This window comes from Camelus bactrianus, chromosome 9 (genome assembly GCF_048773025.1).
Source record: "Camelus bactrianus isolate YW-2024 breed Bactrian camel chromosome 9, ASM4877302v1, whole genome shotgun sequence".
Lineage (NCBI taxonomy): Eukaryota > Metazoa > Chordata > Mammalia > Artiodactyla > Camelidae > Camelus > Camelus bactrianus.
The window spans coordinates 48080898-48096618 of record NC_133547.1 but is presented as its reverse complement, the minus strand read 5'-3'; the positions used below and the strand labels follow the sequence as shown (position 1 = coordinate 48096618).

General features: G+C 46.5%; 1 protein-coding gene across 4 annotated transcripts in view; it reads right to left on the bottom strand.

Moving 5' to 3' along the window:
- The window catches only part of HAO2 (hydroxyacid oxidase 2), a 29985-nt gene extending 16757 nt beyond the window's left edge, over positions 1–13228 (bottom strand). For 3 of the 4 annotated variants that reach the window (XM_010967989.3, XM_010968005.3, XM_074370287.1), the window contains exon 1: positions 6356–6511. The gene's annotated coding sequence lies outside the window, so the exon portion shown is untranslated. Of the gene's footprint in view, positions 1–6355; positions 6512–13107 lie in introns of those variants that run through there. The other variant, XM_045505804.1, reaches the window with a different exon arrangement.
- Positions 13229–15721: the final 2493 nt, after the last annotated feature.

Sequence of the window (15721 nt, the reverse complement as noted above, 5' to 3'; positions counted from 1 at the left end):
CATGGAGACACAGCCCTGGCCACCCTACATGTTCTTATGTATTTCAGTTTGATCCAAACTGGCTTTAAAGCCACCAGAAGCTAATGGGAGGATCCAAGTTATTTAATGTTTTTTTAATTCCCATTTTATTTGATCTCCATTCCAGTATTTTTCCTTCTTTCCTCCTATATCCCAGCTGCACAAGCAGAAGAGAAAGGGGAGAAAAGGCTAAAAGTCTCTTGCTCACTGACCAAGAACTTCAGCTCATTTTGGCTCATTTAATCTGTTTAGGCTTTTTGTCTATGGTTAAAAAAAAAATGATGAGGTGTAACTTACATACCAGTGATGAGGAAGCTAAAATCTAAGAGCAAGGACACTTGGTGGTACCCGTTGCTAATGATCTGAAGTTCAAATCATTTTCCCCGACTGCGAGAAGGGGGATGGACACAGACTGGGGCTGGTTGGCATTTCAGGGCAGACTCTTTTCTTCACTATTGCTGTTTGATGGAATGCAGTTAAGCTAGAAAGCAACCTGTGCTCATTTGAAGTTTCAAATGACTCGTGATTTGTGTCGACATTTCAGGAACCCTGGGATATCAGAGATTCTACGTGGATAAAAACTCCTAGGAATTCTGTAAGAAATCTCAGGGCGGAATGCACAGGGCAGATCGCTGAGATACAAGGCGGGTGGAAGCAAAGGCTATCTCTGAAGATCACCTCCAGGTGCAGGTGCTTGGTGTCCTTAAAGACCCTTTGGCCCGTGCCCTGAGAACTCATGCCAAGTTTCCCAATGGAGTGGTAGAGATAATACCAAGGCTACCATCTGGGGGCCTTGTTTGAGAGATTACACGGTTCAAGGTTGGCTGGAAGTGCTTTCATCTCTGTGGGATGAAAGTCTCAAGGAGAGAGGCCGCAAAGCCTAGAGCCATCGCCATAGCAACAGTGGCACTGAAAGGGAAGACATGGAGGCGGGAGAAGGCCTTGGTAGGGGCTGCGTGGGGGCAGGGAAGGGAGGGCCCAGGGCTGCTGGGGTCCCAGGCAGAGTCCCAGGGTCACTGAGGCTGACAGGCCTCCCGAGAAGTCCCTGAAACAGGGAGGAAAGGTCAGGGTAGAGGACTTGGGTTCCCAGAGACATAAGGTAAGATACCAGAGTAAAAAATGAGACTGGAGTGTCCCTCTCATTGGAGTGGTCTCAGGAACCGAGAATGACATTTGTCTGGGAGGGAGGGGACAGAGGGACAGGTGCCAGTAGTCACACACCACAGGAACTGACTGGGGTTTCTGTCAGTCCAGGATCAGGTCTGGCCTTTTCCCTGAACCCTCACACATTTTGAATCGAGGACTCAGGACCCCTTCCAGGCCATAATGGCCACGTTTTCATTTTATTCTGTTTTGTCTAATAATATTCTGCCCTCTCCAGCCACCACCCCATCAACCGCTCTCATTAGCCAGTTTTCTTTCCCAGGAATTAAAATGTCCCCTCCTGACCTGCAGACACGTTCTGCCCTGAGGAGAAGCACACACAGTTCTTCAGAACCCAGTCTGCAGGGAAGTTGGGGGACGATCACATCTTTGTTTTACAACCGGAGCTTTGTTTATCGTGGGTTGAAGGAGTTTTTTTGAGGTTCTGAGGGGAGGCACATCTATCTGAAGGATTTGCTCACTCTGGAGTGATCCTGACCTAATTAGGTCATTAGCCACCAGTCCCAGCTCCATAAGCCATAATGACCGCAAATCCCACCCGGCCAGGATTAGGAGACAGTTGGAAGTGCTGTGCTCGATGGAGCTGAGAGGGATGTTAGAGAGAGGAGAGCTGTGCACATGTTCACATCGGAGCAGAATTTCAGCATGGACCTAGGTCTCCTGCTTCCACGTGCAGGGCTCTGCCTGACACAGCATGTCACGCTAAGAATTTCCACTGGAGAACCTGGCAAAAGTACCTGGAATTTGCTGCTCCTTATTTTGAAATAAGCATATTTTGAAATATGCTTCTCAGCGTAGCCCTGAGGTTTCTGGAGACTTATCTGCACCGGGTGTCATCCCTCCAGCTCCAGCTCCACTCCTGTCCCCGCTTGGTTCACCAGTGTCAGGGAAAAGGGCCGCCGCTGGAGGGGCACAGCAAAGCCTCGTCTACGCAGTCGGGGGACTGGTGCTCGCAGTGGTGACTGACACGATCACCCCGATGAGCAGAGGCAAGTTCTTTCGTCTGTCTGGGCCTCAGCCCCTCCTTTGAAAGACTGCGGGTTTTTATTCATGTTGGTAGAACCTCTGCCAGATTTGAAGCCACCAGAAACTAAAGGCTGGGCTGATGTCCAGGTCCTCGCCTGCTCTGCTTCACTTGGTCACCAATGCAAAGGCCTCCGTCTGGATGGGTCCTGTTAACATTCTAATTCAGCACCTCCTCCGCGGCTATAAAGTACAGAACAGGGAACTAGCCGGTTAGTTGGGCTGGTTCCTAGCAGCAAATAGATGGGAGCTCACAGCCTTCGTTGCCTCTTCCTCACCAGCCTTGAGGTGGCTTTCTTCACAAGCTGTTCTGGCCCAGTGGCGCCACCTAATGGCTTCAGAGGGGAACTCTTTGACCTGTCAGGACACCATTTCCCTTTCGCCAGTGGTATATATTCTCACCCCATCTGTTCCCCGCTGGCGGTCCAGGTAATCCATCTTACTACTGACGTCTGCCTTTTCCCCCTTCCCTGATTTCGCCAAGCTGTTGGCTGTTTTTTTGTTTTGGTTTGTTTTTTCAGGAAATCTTTCTCATCCTTCCTTTTCCCTAGTCTCTCATGTCTCCTTCCCTTTGCAAACCAGAAGTAACCCCATCCCAATGTGATGGATGAGATTAGTCCCGTGGATTAAGAACAAAAAAGTAAAACAGTTTTGAAGTCACATTAGAGCCGGTAAAGAACCTCCAAAGCCTTTGAAAATACCCTCAGAGGCACTTTAAGCTTCCTTACTGAAGTTACTGCTGGACTCTGTCTTCCTCTAATTAAGCCTGCTTTTCCTCATCAGGAGCATTTATGAAAATTAAAGAAAGCATTTATTACACAATTTTCTTAGCTTTTAGTTTGGACCTATGACTAGCAATACATTACTTTGTGCTCATTTGCATGGCAATTATGCCAGTTTTCTGCTACTTGGCATATCAAGTAGGTATTTGCAGTCACTCAGGAATCCAACCACTACTTTAATAGCATTCTTTCTATGGGAAAATAAGTGCTGAGTTTCAAACAAATGACTTCCAAGTAGAGTTTTGGAGCACAGCCATGTTGTGAGTTGTGGGCTGCCTATGGGGTGTTGGAGACGGTTTAGGGCAGACTGGGAGACACTGATCCAAGGACTCTTACGGTATTTGGAAAGGTTAGGGACGTTCTAATTCTACTGAGCAGTGGAGTAATCTGATTACAAAGACCCTTGAGACAGCATAATGGCTCCTTAATAATGAAAATAAAATTGCCGCCATTTACCCAGTGCTTCATGATGCGTCACGCACCGTGTAAGTTGTTTTATATGCATTAATATTTCAACCTATATAATAATTCCCAAGCACAAATATTATTATCCCATTATTATCCCTGTTTCACAGATGTTCAGAGAGATTAAAATATGTGATGCCCAACACGCCTAGTAGTATGTTCTGACTCCCAGGGCCTGGCTCTTAAGCATCATGAAAAGAAGCAAACGTGTGCAGCCAAGCATGCTTTGCAGGGTGAGAGCTGGCATTGGAAATGCCATGGGCAAATGCATCTTTGCTCCTTTCCGTTAGCAAAAATCCTAACTCGATCAGAAAGTAAGAAAACACCATCACTTAACTGGTCATAAACGATCACCTTGCAAGTTTAAATCAGTCTCAACAGTCTACAGAGAACCCTTCCATATTTAATTTCAATTGTCACTCATCTTAATCCAATGAGATAAAGGATAATCAGAGAGTGTAAGAAATCAGAGATGAAAGAAATGAAAACCCAGAGACTCCAAGTGAATTCCCCATGTTCACAGAATGAGACTGGCACAGCCTGACCAGGAATCCCTCTGACTCGCTCTGGGTGTCTCTACAGACACGGCCAGTCTGGAGTATCCGTGGTGAGCTAGAAAACGTTCAAGTCTCTGCTCTGTTGGGTCAGAAGAGTTGCATAAAGTGAGCTTGGTCGATTTCCAGAAAACCGAGACCCCTGGGAAAGGTGTCCTGCATGGAGATCACTGCCCTGCCTCTTCATTTGTTCAGAAAGGATGGAGAGTGCCAAAACAGATGTCAGAAATGACACAAGTGTTCAGAGCAAGCTCTGAACTCTGAACACTACTGACTTGAGAACTGGAAGGTGTTGCTGCTTGTGAGAGTGGCAGATGCCAGGAGGTGGCAGGAGAGAGAGAGGAAGGGCAGTGCGGTCTGGATGGACAGAGCAGCTATAGGATGGAGCTCGGTCTCTCTCCGCCTTCCTCCTAGCACCTCCCACTCTGGCATCCACTCCAAACTGCATTTCTGAAGGCCGTTGCTTTCAGCTGCTCCCAGTACTCCCTAAGACATCAGTCGCTGAGAGCATCCAGGAAGACAGACTCTCATAAGCTTTGTAACTTGGCCAACGTGGGCTCAAACTCAGCTCTGCTGTTTGCTCACCATGGTTCCATGAAAAAACTATTTGTGAAAGAAGAATATTAATGCCTATCCCATAGAGCCTTCATAAGGACCAATACGATAGCCCATATAAACTTTCTAGAACACTGCCTTGGAGTGTGGATTATTAATGAATGGTAGACCCATTTGCATGATTTCTCTTGTTGATGACTAGCGGGTTCTCCTCCGAGGCTCTGGAGGTTGAAAGTGGATTCAAGATTTGAGTAATTCTGTGATAGTATAATTTAAACCTGTGTTGGGTTTACTCGTTGGTTCATCCAACAAGGTTTACTGAATGCATGCCATCCGCCAGGAAGGCAGAGGCAGCCACTGCTCCCCGACATTTCCCAGTTAGTTAAATGTGGGTGGGGCTCATATGACCGGATTGGGCCAGCGGGCTAGGAGTGGAAGTGACACGTGTTAACTGTAGGTCAGGAGTTTAAGAGCTGATATGTGACCCTCTCTCCTTCTCTCCTTACAGTATTCTGGGAGCCATGTTCTCCAGGAGGCATAGCTGTAAGGCAAAGGGAGCTTGGATCCCTGAATCACCATTCGGAAAGAAATAGTCCTGGAGATCAGCTGATTTGGCGTGAGCAAGAAGTAAAGATTTGTGTGTTAAGCCACTAAAAATTCAGGGTTTATTATTTACAATGGCATAGCCAACCCCAACCTGACTAATAGATCTAGGCATTGAACTAAACACTAGAGATTTTTTTTTAAACTTAGATGATGTCAATCTCTGCTTTCAAGAATCTTATATTAAAAAGAGAAGGCAGATTTCAGTATCTGATTTTCTGTTACTTGGGATGATACAGAGTATACCAGAAATCCTTTTCTAGGGAGAGTTATCTGGGAATTTGGGAATATTGCCATTGTTTCTCAAATGGTATCTCATAAATGATGCTTTACTGCATTTAGTCTAGACAAGCTCCAGTTCTCACCTATCTATATAATTAAGACAAGGCTGTCTATCTCATGGAGATCTTGTGGGAATGGAAGGATTCTGTAAAATGCAGACTAGCCTAGTGATTAACAGTAAAGACGCTGGGAGTTTTGTCTCCTGTTACAAAAGCATTTCTCCCCTGATACTGTTTCCAGACTCTCTATCACAATCTATTTGTCTGTCTTTATACCAGTACCACCCTGACTTCATCACTGTTTTGGCAGTTCTCCCCAGATTGATCTGTTGATCCACAGATTCAACTTGATCCAATCACAATCTCGGGAGGCTTTGCATTGGAGGAAATTGGTTCCTAGTTCAGAGCAAGCTTATTCCCAGAGAAACTACACCAGCCCAGTTGTTTGAGAAATATTAACTTCTTTGCCTTTTAGAAGCAGTAGCCTTGTGGCTGTTTTCCTCTGCCTGCGGCCAGGCGGCAATGGTCTAGTTACACAAGCATATCCTTGAGGGTAGGAACTGTGTCTTTTAGATTTTCCAGGACCCTTTCAAGTGGACATCTTCTGACGCATCTTCCCTCCTAAGGACACCCATAAACATTCCCCAGGTGGTTCTAAAGATTAAGTTATCTAGACATAACCTCCTCTATCTGTAGTGTCTGTGAAGCGAAGCCTTCCTCTGCCAGTTCCCTCAGCATCCCACTGCCTGTCTCCGCACGACCCCTTTCTGCCAAGACTGTCACCTTGTCGGCTCACAGTCAGCACCTGTGATGCCCCGCGAAGTCTCTCTTCTCTCCGCCTCTCTCCCCTCCCCACCTGCCACCTCCTCCCCTGCCCCTGTTCCAAGCACACAGACACCCAGCAACCAACCTGATGTCAGTCTCTTCCAGGACTTGGGAAAAGTGGTGTCCAGAGGCAGCCACCCAAATCCCGGCTCACGGCTGGCTGTGGTGGGAATAGCACGTTCCCACCCACAGCTCCCCGAGGACAGAGGACGTTCAAGGCTACAGGTTAATCTTTAACTGGGGACAACACCCTTCTTGGAAGTCAGTGAGCAAGGGGTCCAGAGCCGAGTTAACCATGACACGAACTTTGTGTGCTTTGCCAAGTTGCCTCCCATTTAAGTGAAGTTCATTGCAAAATTAAACTTCAAAATAAAAGAGCTGCTGCTTTACTCCCATACCTTATATTTCCCCAGTTCACTCCAGATAGTTAGAGGAAAGTAGCGGGTGACTTCAGGTGGAGAATTACAAAAGCCCCATGTTGGAAAGGAAAGGCCAGTCTGGGGAGGTGGTGAGGGGACTGGTAAAGAGCAGCCACAGCTGGGGAGCCGGGGCCAGAGAGCCACGGGGACCCAGCCAGGATGGAGCGAGGGGCACACTGTGCAGAGCCCTCCAGGCCTGACCAGAGACTAATATGCGAAGCAGGGAGAACCACTAATACATATATATTTTAATGGAAGTATAGTCAGTTACAATGTATCAATTTCTGGTGTACAGCACAATGTCCTAGTCATGTGTGTGTGTGTGTGTGTGTGTGTGTGTGTGTGTGTGTGTATACATATATTTGTTTTCATATTCTTTTTCATTAAAGGTTATTACAAGATATTGAATATAGTTCCCTGTGCTATACAGAAGAAACTTGTTTTTTATCTATTTTTATATATAGTGGTTAACCTTTGCAAATCTCAAACTCACAAATTTATCCCTCCCCACCCTCTTCCACCTAGTAACCATAAGATTATTTACTAGTCTGTGAGTCTGTTTTTGTTTTGTAGATGAGTTCATTAATGTCCCCTTTTTCTTTCTTTCTCTTTTCTTTTTCTTTTTTTCTTTTTTTTAGATTCCACATATGAGTGATATCATATAGTATTTTTCTTCCTCTTTCTGGCTTACTTCACTCAGAACGATGATCTCCAACTCCATCCATGTTGCTGCAAATGGCATTATTTTATTCTTTTTTATGGCTGAATAGTATTCCACTGTGTAAACATACCACAACTTCTTTATCCAGTCATCTGTCGATGGACATTTAGGCTGCTTCCGTGTCTTGGCTATTGTAAATAGTGCTGCTTTGAACATTGGGGTGCATGTATCTTTTGGGATTAGAGTTCCCTCACACTGCAAGAACAACAAGCATTTATTCAGTGCTTTTGATATGCCTGACACATTGCATGCATTATTTCATTTGATCTTCACTGCAGCCATATGAGTCGATATTAGTTTCCCCATTTTTCAGAAGAGAAAATGAAGTTAATTAACTTGCCCAAGATTTTCATCAGTAAAGAGCAGTCTGGATTTGAATCTAGCCTGTAGCCACCACTCAGTGCCATGTGACATTCTAGGCTACTTCGAGGACCGTGGCCATGGTATTTGCCTGTCTTTTAGAATCTGTTGGAGAGAAAAATAACAACTTCCCTGCTAATTATACCTGCTAGATACACCTTCCTCAAAGGCTCCTTCCATATTTTCTTGGAAATTAATTGCTATCTGTTGTACCACCACTAGATGGCAGTATTACCTCAGAATGCTTTTCAAAGCGGCTGTACTCTGGGATCTGGAAATTCCTTTTTCATTTCACCCCTCCTCAATCAGCCTCCAGGCCATGCTCACAGTCAGCTGTCACATCACCTGGCCTGCTCTCAGTCCTCTGATCCAGACTTTCCATTGCCATTTTCCAATCCCAGACAGCGTCCCTCCCTTCCAGGATTTATTACAGTCAGGAATGAACAGAAACACAGACACTGGAGCATCACGCCTGAGCTCAAATCTGCAGCCTCTTACTAACATCCGCATGTGACCTGGCTTCGTTGTGCCTCAGTTTCCTCATAACATCTCCACACTTTAATGAGAAGTAAATGAGTTCACTCCTATCAGGTTCTGGCACTTGGTAGAACAGTGGAGGTTCTCATAGAGCTCTCATAACTGGATTCCTAGATTGAACCAGGTTTGAACTAAGTTCTCAAGTTTGAGTCTAATATGAGGTCCTGGGGGACCTTTTGAATCTGATCACTGAGCTAAGGAACATTCTCTCTTCTAAGATGATGCACTTAACTATCAGCCTTCACTGCTGTAGTTTAAGTGAATTAATTTGCATAGAGGCACGGAGGGCCACAGGCAGAGCTATTTGAGATGCTTTTGCAGCATCTCTTGAATTCCAGAGAATGTGTTCCTGTCCAACCTTGGATCTGACGCTGGGTTGGACAGGGCATCACCAGCAGGCTTGGAGCACATTTCAGGATGAGGTTGAAAAGGGATGTTGGTTTTGTTTGTTTGTTTGTTTGTTTGTTTGTTTCAAGCAGCCATTGGGTACCTGTTGAACAATGTGCCTGCTTAATTTGGGTGGAGACAAATGGCAGGCCATTCCCGAGCAGCCATGGCCCAGCTTCTTAGGGAGCAAATGGAGTTTTGTGATCAGAAAGGAATGCCCCAGTCCCCCACGAGGGAGGGCGTCTAGGCCCTCCTGGTCCCTGATGTGCCACCTGGCCATCCATCTTGCTTGAGCTGATTCCAGAAGTCAGACGAGTCCTGGACTTTGAGGTCTGTGCTCAAGCCCACCAGGGGGCTTGACCCTTTGGAGCCTCAGGTTAATATTAACCTTGGATTGTTGGAGCCTGAAGCCAACCAGTCATGCACGAGGCTAAGTCAAACCAAGGGGGAGTTTGCATCTTTCTGCAGCTCCCTTACAAGCTATGGGCCCAGTGGTTTGGCTGCCCCGTGGGTGGGGGCAACTGTGCAGCATGAGTCACAGGGAGGGATGGGGGCACAGCCCGAAGAAGGACTTCCTGGAGAGTGTGGTCATAGGCCAGTGACCCTTGTCATGGGGCTGTATTGTTTGTCCTTGTTTTCCAGGGTCGAAAGCAGGAAGAAGTCTCTCTCCAGCTGCTGAGTTCGCTACATAGATCAGATCTGACCAGAAGTAGATGGAGCCTTGGGGTGTGAAGGTGAACTAGGGAGCAAGAGCTGGAGTTATGAACCTTTCTGAGATCACGGAGAGAGTTGGGCACTGGGTACAGAACAAGAGTTCAGAATCCCAGAATCTGCTGGGTGTCGGGGGTCATGGGCACGGCTGACCACATGGGAGATGATGTGGGATCCACTATCAGTAGCCCATTGGTATGAGAACCATCGACATCGTGCAGATGACTTGTATTCTTCCAAACCAGTGACATCTGGGAGATGACTTGTTAGGTGGCAGGGGAGGGATGGTTGGCATAGGAGAGAAAGTTTCTTCTATTGAGAGAGCAGTAATGTCCTCCCTAAACAACTCATGGCCTTGCTCAGACACCAGGGTGCCTCACAGCTGCCCTGTGATACGGTGGGTAAAGGGTCTCACACTGTATTACTAGTAAGTGTTAGTAAGTCTTATCCTCAGTGCCAATTGATAACATTCATAAGACATTTACTATGTGCCAGACAATGTTCTAAGGGTTTTACATGTAGTAACTTGTGAGGTAGGGGCCAGCTTTCTCCCCATTTTACAGATAAGGAAATTGAGACACACAGAGGAAAAGTAAGGTGTCCAAGATCACGCAGCTAGCAAGCAGCAGAGCCGGGATTCAAAGCAGGCAATCCAGCCCCAGAGTCTGTTATCTCTTACACTATTATTCATATTACAGAGAATGGCTTACAGGAGACCAGAGGAGGAAGAGATGGCTTCTGGCTGGGGTGACCAAGGAAGTGGGTAACCCAAATAAGTAGCTGTATCAACTGGCCCTTCAACATAAATTCAACTCTATTTTCTGCTCCCAACCCCAGTCCTTGGGTCTGAAATAGAGCCCGCAGGTCCTGCCCCTACATGAACGGGGGTAGGGTGTTCAGCTAAGGCCTCAGATCTGCTGAACCCAGAGCCAGGGGCGCAGCTAAGGAGGGGCTCTTAGAGACAGTCCGTGGATTCGGGAGAAGCCTCCGCTCACTGGCTGCCTTTGCCTCTGCCTGCACCTGCACCTGCACCAAAACACCAGGTTTTCATGCTTCTGCCTCTACCTGCTGCCCTTCTTCCTGGAGCGTTCGTGTCACTCCTACTTGTCCTTATGGCTCAGTTGATGTGTCTTCCCAGCCATGAAGCCTTCCCCTGTGCTGTCAGGCTGTGTGTGTGTGTGTGTGAGACAGAGAGAGAGAGAGAGAAACATGTCACACTGTGTTCCAGTTGGTCCATTATGGCGGTGGCTCTGGCAGGACTTTGAGTGCCTTGAGGCCAGGAACCATGTTGCATTCACTCTTGAAACCCACTGCCCAGCAGAGCCTGGCGCATAGTAGGCACATGACGAGTCTCTGCTGTAGGATTAGAGAACAGATGTTAAAACCTGCATCCTCAGACAGGGAAGCAGGCATTAGAATGTGGTCAGTCAGCATCAGGCCTTCCTGTCTCAACCCAGCATCTCCCTTCTCTCTCCTTTCGATCATCTCTCTCGCTGCAAGAGTGTAGCCGATTTAATGCAAAGGTCCGGACGTCTCTGGTTCCTGGACCGTGGCCTGATGTTCACATTTCTGAGCCTGCAGTGAACACGCTGGGTTATGTTGGGGCAGTCAGCTTCACGGGTGGTAGCTTTAGCGCCCCTGGCCCCTTACGGGTATACAGCACCGCTGACTCCCATTGAAGCCCACCGTTGAGGATGCTGAATGAGCTTTGTCAGGTCCAAATGGACTAACCAGCCTGCCGTGTCACTATGGGTAAGAGGAGTCCTTGGTGCCCCTGAAAGCAGCTGCCCTAGTCTTCCCTTCTCCTTCCTCCTGAATACTGAGTTTGCAAACCCTCCTTCTCCAGAGGTACTTTGTGTGCGCTCAGGGCTTACTCCTTGAACAAGGCAGCTTCAGGTTCTGTGAACGGGCCACCCGGCTGTTCTTACTCTGTGCTCAGTGGTGGCAGCCATCATTTGCTGTGCTTCAAACCTATTTGATCTGCAAGCTGCTGAATCCACGTCCTAGAACCAGGGGTTGACTATCATTTTTAAGCATTAGACTACAGTTACCCCACTGCTCCAGCAACCCACTCTGATTATTTCCACTGAGGATGAACTGTATGATTCTCGATCATTTAAGACCCAAACCTCAAAAAAAAAAAAAAAAAAAAAAAGAATCAGAAGACACTCCTGCCAGTGTGAAACTGGTGAACGTGTCCATCAGCACAGGAAACGTCCTTGTGTGTTTCCAGTCAATGCCTTCCCACCCACGGCAGAGATCACTTCCAATTTCTATCGCCACAGCTTAGTTGCACCTGTTCTGGAACTTTAAATTAGTGGAATCAACTAAACAATTGTTTATGTATGTACAGCTTCTTTTAATGCAACACAATGCTGCTAAGATACACTTAAGTTGTTGTTTATGTGAGTAGTTTATTCTTTTTTATTGCTGAGTGGTATTCGGTTGTGATAATATAACACAAATTTGTTTACCCATTCATCTGTGGGTGGGCATTCGGGTTGCTACCAGTTTGGGGGGGGCAGCTATTATGAATAGAATTGCTATGAAAGTTCTTACACAATTCTTGGCGTGAGCATGTTTTCATTTCTCCTGGATAGATGCCCAGGAGAAAAATCGCTGAATAACGGAGAGGGTGCATTTGTAATGTAGTCAGAAAAAGTTCTCCAGAGTGGTTGAGACGTTTTGCCCGCCCACCACCAGCGTTCCAGAGTTTGGGCGATCCCTTAGGCTTCATTCTGTGAGCTCAGAGTCACTACTCAGAACAGTTCAAACCATGACAGTGGTTCTCTTTTTTTTTTTTTTTTTTAGTTGAGGTATAGTCAGTTACGATGTGCCAGTTTCTGGTGTACAGCATAATGTCCCAATCATGCATATATATACATATATTTGTTTTCATATTCTTTTTCATTAAAGGTTATTACAAGATATTGAATATAGTTCCCTGTGCTATACAGAATAACTTTTTTTTAAACCTATTTATATATATATAATGGCTAACATTTGCAAGCCATGACGTTGGTTCTTAAAAACAGATTTTAAAGTGTTCTGTCCCCAAGAGATGCTTCATTCTTTTTTTTTTTTTTTTTTGGAAGCTTCCTTCTTGAATGTCCTCGATAGGAAAAAGGTTTTCTATGCATTGGGACCTTACAGCCAGCAGGCAAACTTAGGGACGGTGCTCCAGGAGCAATGGAGGAGGGGGAGGTGATACAGCTCAGCCCACCATGCGGGATCAAACCCAACAGTCAATTTGATGACAGATGTTCAAGCCAGCTCACCCTCATGTCTAAGAGTGGCTTGGTAACAAGTCACTATTCCATCCCTGAGTAATCAGAGAATTTATTTGCAGTCTGTTAGCTAATTGTTCCCATACTGAACACAGATCTTAACTAAATGCCGAAGTGACATTTAAATTTCTGGTCTCCATTATGAAACAGCTGATAAATTACCATGCTTATATCCTGCCAGTAGGGTTTAATTTAATTTGCCTAAGATTGCAGCTGATTTCTGAGATCCCTAAAACAAGATAGGAAGGAAATATCACAAAATGTGATGTAAATGCTACAGAAGAGACGGATCTGCAGCCAGGACTGGGGCAATGCACTCCAGCTGCACAGCATCTAGCAAGTCACATCACTTCTCTTGGCTGCAGGTCCCTCAAAACCAAAGTGAGAATGAGAATCCCTGTTTCTGCCCACCTACCTGCTAGGGTGACTGTGAGATTCAAAGAAGATACAGTAGCATTTGAGTCCAGTCTCTGCCACATCCCACCAAAAGCTTGACTGTGTTGCTTATTTAACTCTCCAAATCTGGGGTCTCCTCCCTGCAAAGTGAAGATGATAAATGAATATAAATGAATCCCTTACAGGGGCGGTATAAGATTTGGGTGAGCTACATAAAGCACCGATCACTGAGCGCTCGGTAACGAGAGCTTCACTGTCAAGCAGGCTACTTGTCTGGGTCATACACCAACCAGATGGCAGTGTTCTCAACCAGTCGGCGGATTTACTCAGTTGACAAGCAACCTTTGCTGAAGTAGGCACCGAGTCCTGCTGACAAAACTCACACAGTGACAGCCACAGTACCTGGGCTGTGACTTGTAGACCAAGTTCAGCCTCCCAGGTGTCCCTTGTCCTCTGGTCATTGGGGGAGGGGGCACACCCGTCTCTTCAGTATCAGATCACAAATAAACTGGCTGTGGCTGCCATCTGACACGGAGTGGGAGCTTCTCATCCCCCTACCCCGTATTCCCCTGGATTCTCAGAGGACCCACATTTCCTTCAGATACCGCCTGAGTTCCCGCTTCTGCTGCGTTCTTGATCTCCACGTGTATCTAGCCTCCTGTAGCTGTTCTGCTGTTTTCATCCTTCGTTGACCCAAATGTAAGACACATCTCCTTTTCTCTTCCCTTAAGGTCATTTCCTTTTCTCTTCCCTTAAGGTCATTTCCTTTTATATCATATCACATATAAATCATCAGAGTGGTCTGATAAATTTATGATATCATATAGAACATAGTTTATATTTAAATATGTTATTACATATTATAATATATAATCGACTTTATAATTAAAAATGAATATATCATTTTTCGGAACACAAGGTTTTATTCCAGCCATCACCCAGCTTTCTGCTCTTTCATTTTCCTGCACTCCTTGTTGAGAGTGGCTCCTGATGGTCTTCCCTCCCTTAAATTCACACTTTATCATTTTTTGTGCAAGTGTAGACACATGGCCCGATTAAGTGCTCTAATCTGTTCCTGTGCGAATATACACATATTGAAACACATTTCGAAAAGTCATATGCTTTTTTTCACCTTTATATTACAGTTAGGACATTATTTGATTTTTATAATAATGCACACGGCTGATTATATCATCTATGAATTTAATTTTGGGGTGGTAAAGGGGGCAAAAACTAAATATATCTAATAAAAAGAAGGCATTAGGTCTGATGGTGTGGAGAACCCTCGTTGTGGGTGAACTGAAGGACATGGGTGAATTGAAGGGACATCTTTCCATTTCTGTGGCTTCTCTTTTTCGCTGGCACCACTCTTGCTTGAGCAAAGCCTGGGATCTGGCTGGGACCCTCCCTTTGTCTGTGAGCGCCGTATTTGCCGGCCAGCCGCCTCCCTGTCTTTCCACTAGATGCCAGCAGCGTCTCAGGAGACTGGATGGCTGGGCTCTGCCTTCCTGGGAGTTTTCAAAAACAGCACAAGGAAAGTTGCCCTAGCTCCAAGGAAACTGTGGTCCTTCTGGAGTAGGAGGGCTGCGGAGTGCATCTTGACCGCTTGGTCCCCTACCTGCTCTGGTTTCAGAACAACAACAGTGTCAAGTTTAGGCCCCCAGCAATGTATCAGGTGAGATCCGGAGCCTAACCAGGGATGGGACCCCAGATGCTGTGCTGACCACCTCCCTGACCCACCCACTCACCCACCTACCCACAGACTACATCTGCTGGAGACCGACCATAAATATTTACCTTTCATTCAACACGCCATCACTGCCACTCACTCACAGCCTCAAGAGCACCAACCCAGAAGCCCGGGGGGGCTGGAGCTCGTTGGCGGCAAACAGTGAACCTGTGATTTCTTCCAACCCATGGAAAACAGTACTCCCCTTTCTGCCCCGGTCCAGAGCCCAGGATAAGGCTCTGACTGTGCTGAGAAAGATCTTGGTCTTGGGTTTTGCTGAACAGAACTGAAAAAGAGTGAGCACTTTCTAGAAGTAAAAATAAAACTCCTCTGGATTTCCAAGGATCTGATGATAATGTGGAGAGACGTGGAAAGACACTGGCAAATGTCAGTTTTGGGGGACTGCTGGGGAGTGTGCCCAGTAGCTGTTTACTTGTGGCATCCAGGTTATCGACCCACTCCTCCCCTGAGGCTGGCTGAGGTGGAGAGGGTCCCTACACTGCCTCCTGAGACCCTAGTTCCCCACACTGGCTTCATCCATCCCAGTCAGGCAGGGACTCTGGAAGAATCTTGGATGGCCAGGAGCTGATCAGACACGGCGGGATTGAGGGTGAAAGGTGAGCTGCAGGTCGGGCAGAATTCTCAGCCGCATCTGCTGCTGCTTTTCCTACACCCCCCCCAGGGGGAACCCATTTAGGTGGGGTGGGGTATTCTCTCTCTCCAACCCCTCAAGGTCTCTGTATCTGGTGAAGAAGAGAAATGGTTCCTTTTCCAGCTTTTTTTGCTCTAGGATCGGATAAAACCTTACTCTGACTTCTTTATTTTCCATCCGTAACTACTGAGACGCAGTCAGTCACAAGAAGCCCATTCTTACTGCAACTAGAATCAGTGGGGAGGCATTTCC